General features: G+C 48.2%; 1 protein-coding gene across 3 annotated transcripts in view; it reads left to right on the forward strand.

Annotated features, from left to right (window-relative positions):
* Positions 1–3172: 3172 nt before the first annotated feature.
* ZKSCAN1 (zinc finger with KRAB and SCAN domains 1) overlaps positions 3173–3788 on the forward strand; it is a 39072-nt gene continuing 38456 nt past the window's right edge. Inside the window, exon 1 of one of the 3 annotated variants that reach the window (XM_024745336.1) lies at positions 3173–3307. The gene's annotated coding sequence lies outside the window, so the exon portion shown is untranslated. Of the gene's footprint in view, positions 3315–3788 lie in introns of all 3 variants that reach the window. The other 2 variants (XM_024745335.1, XM_024745340.1) reach the window with 2 other exon arrangements.

Below are 3788 nucleotides of genomic sequence, written 5' to 3' on the forward strand. Positions count from 1 at the left end.
TCTGTGGAGCCACAGGAAGCAAGAGGGGACAGGTGGGAAGGCCAGAGGCCACACACAGTGGGACAGCTGGGGTCACAGAGGATGTGCCATGCAGGGGGAGGGGGGAGGCGTGAGGGCCAGGCCCTCAGTCAGCACAGAGGTGGCTGACCTGAGAAAGGTCCTCGCGTGGGGACTGCTCCTTCCCTGGCCCGGCCCCTTCCACCCTGCGCTGCCCTGCCCACAGCCTCGCTGGCACAGGTACACAACATTCTTCTGTTATGGACCTTTCATAAGTCCAGGAACTGAAGAAGAGGCCTTTCCAAGCCAGGGGACTCAGAGTAGACAACAGCAGGCAGTGGCACTTAGGGGCAGCAGGAGGAGAAGCTGACCTTGTCACAGCTGACCTTGGAGCAGGCTTGAGACAACCCCTTTTTCTTTTTTTTTAAATTAATTTTTATTGTAGTATAGTTGCTTTACAATGTTGTGTTAGTTTCAGGTGTACAGCAAAGTGATTCAGTTATACATATACATATATCCACTCTTTTTTAGATTCTATTCCCATATAGGTCATTACAGAGTACAGAGTAGAGTTCCCTGTGCTGTGCAAGAGACAACCCCTTTTTCTACTACCAGAGAGTAACGTTTGGAAGAGGGGCCCCACAGATCCCTTAATTCTGCCCTGGGAAACCTGCAGTCAGGACAGAGAAGTGTATTTATATGGCTCTGGATATATGCATCATTTCACTTCGTATTTTGGTGACCCATGCATTGATCTAATATCCCCACCAGACTTCAAACTTCTCAAAGACCAGTGCTATGTCACTTTTTTTTTTTTTTTGCGGTATGCGGGCCTCCCGCCGCCGCGGCCTCTCCCGTTGCGGAGCAGCAGGCTCAGCGGCCATGGCTCACGGGCGCAGCCGCTCCGCGGCATGTGAGATCCTCCCGAACCAGGGCACGAACCCTTGTCCCCTGCATCGGCAGGCGGACTCTCAACCACTGCGCCACCAGGGAAGCCCTATTTCACTTTTTAAAAAAATTTTTATTATTCCATATATAAGTGCTATCATACGGTATTTGTCTTTCTCTGTCTGACCTATTTCACTTAGCATAATACCCTCCAAGTCCATCCACATTGTTGCAAATGGAAAAATTTCATTCTTTTTTATGGCTGAGTAATATTCCATTGTATACACACACCACATCTTCGTAATCCATTCATCTGTTGATGGACTCTTAAGTTGCTTCCATATCTTGGCAATTGTAAATAATGGTAATATATGTATACATATATATGTATACATATATATACATTTTTTTAACTCAGTAAACTTGCTTGTCAGAATCTGTCTTATTTAAATAATCCAAAAGACATCTGCACAGAGATCTTCATTTAAATATTTCTTAACCTAGCGAAACTTTTGAAGTATTCAGCATGTCTAGAAATACAGGAATTATTAAATAATTAGTGGTACAGCTGCTTGACGGAATACTATACAGCTATTAAAATGATACTTATCCATTTTGTGTAGCAAAATTTTCAATGTTAATGATATGATATTAAGCTTTTTTAAGTAGCATGCATTATTTCACATCAACCGCATCGGGCTTTTCTTTGTGGCAAGGAACAAAGTGAGACTCTTTTGTTGGCAAGGGATTTATTCTAAGGACACACGGGGAAGTAGGGAGACAGGATACAAGAGCATCTGCAGCAAAGTCAAGCGGTGCAGAGAATAAAGCTTTGGGACCTGAGAGTTAATCAGGCCATCACCTCCTTATGCTGTGGGTTCTCAGCACTAGGTGGCTGGGCTCCTTTCTGTGAGCTCTGCCATGTGGTGCATCAGACCCTCTTGGTCTTTGTTTCTATAGCTCAGTTGAGTTTTCTCTACTGAAACCACTGCTTACCCATGACACTCACGGCTTTATGGCTTCTGTCACCTAATGCCTTCTGCTGACTGATTTCTGCTTGGCCCCAGTTTTCTGTGTGTCTCACATTTGAACTCCCCAAGAAAGGAGATGTAGTTGCTTTAGTTCCCTACTGTCGCATTCATCAGAGCTCTCAGACCAGACCACCTCAGCATATAAGCTGTGCTTCCATCAAGTGCCCAAAACTGTTCCCATCAGCTCTGGTCCAAAAAGTGGCCACACAATATGAATGTGGCAGGTGCTTCAAGTACACCAGCCACATATCCAATACAATCATAGTTTTGAACCATGTTTAAAATAATAAAAACATATACATATGAAAACAGATAGGAAAGGGATACATTAAAACCATCATAGTTGGGTTACGATGGAGGGATTACAGCTGATTATTTTTCTCCATTTTGCAATTTTCATTTAATGATACTGTAATTGCCTTTTAGTTTTCAAATATTTTTTAAAAAGTAATCTCTTCCAAGCAATAGGAGTCATGCAACCAAGCTATTAAGTTCAGTCTCTCCCCCAAACTTGCCTTGGAATATACAGCAAAGTCACAATCATTAAAGCCTGTGGTCACCCTTGCTCAGCAGGTGGAGTATTATTTGTTTTATCTTGCCAGATGAAGGCCATAATTGTTGTAGGTTGTGAAAGCAACTTGAAGGCATAAGTGTCTGTTATTATTCTGAAAACTTCTTTCAGATCGCTATAATAGCATATCTCACATGAGCAGAACATAGAACCTGTAACTAGCTTGGTTGTAGAAAGACGTCCTTCATCCACAGGCCAAGTATTTAAAAATACCACCCACTCAATTGTCAGACATCTTCAGGGCCCGAGAGAAACTACCACGGCAGTTTTGTGAAACCAGCCACCGCTGGCTTCACTTTGGCCTTCCTCTGTGTACACCCTTCTTTCAGCTCCTCTGCCACAGACATACAATTATTAAGTATTATTATTGCTTGGTAATAACTATAATTACTACAAGGACTGCCAGAGATGAAAAAGGAGAAATCGAATTATCAGATGGACTGGTGTCAGAACTGGACAGTCTGTTTGTATCTCAAAAGGCCTGAATCCCTTCTCCTTCGTCCCCAGCCTTCACACGGGGCGCACAGGCTGAGGGCGGAGACCTCAAAGCGGGAGATGGGACCACGGAAGGGCAGGGGACTGGTCCAGCGTTCGGGAACCGAGATTCCAAAACCTCCCGCGCTCCTAGAGAGGACCCGGAAGCGCGGCGCAGTCCCGGAAGACGAGGTGCTGACACACTTCCGGCCTTTGTGACTCATTGTGTCTGTGTCGAGGCGTCAAGAGGGCCTAGATCTGTGCGCGGCGCCCTTCGGCCGGCCTGAGCCCCAGAGTCAGCTCCCCTTGCTCGCCCAGCGCCCCTAGGCCGCTCCCGGGGCTCACGGTGAGAGGTGGGGCCGGCCTCTTGGGGGGGCGGGCGGGGCCGCAGGGGTGTGTGCGTGGGGGTGGGCTCTGCAACTGAGGCCCCGGGGTACCCTCCGGGCGGCCGGGGCGCAGCGTGAAGCGAGTCCGTGCCAGCGTCCCCGCCCCAGGCCAGGCCGTCCCCTCCCCACCGCGGGCCCAGGCGGGGAGGGGGCGACGGTCTTTGGCCGGGGGTCCTGGGAGGCCGTCTGCGGGCCCCTTCCGGGCCCCTCTCCTGCAGTGTCGTCATCGTCGCTTGACGTTTCTGAGAACCGGGTCGCTAGCGAACCGACCCCTGTCTGAATGTTCTGCTCTGCTTTCGTCGCCATTTGCTTTGATTCCAGTGAGAGATTTTTTTTTTCGGGGTCCTTGCAGGACCTCGAGATGAAAAATGCGGAAGGCTGAGAAATGGACACGTTTCAAGGTGCCGCATACGTGTTTCCAGATCACCTGCTTCTCCGCAC

This window comes from Neophocaena asiaeorientalis, unplaced genomic scaffold (genome assembly GCF_003031525.2).
Source record: "Neophocaena asiaeorientalis asiaeorientalis breed wild unplaced genomic scaffold, Neophocaena_asiaeorientalis_V1.1 scaffold461, whole genome shotgun sequence".
Lineage (NCBI taxonomy): Eukaryota > Metazoa > Chordata > Mammalia > Artiodactyla > Phocoenidae > Neophocaena > Neophocaena asiaeorientalis.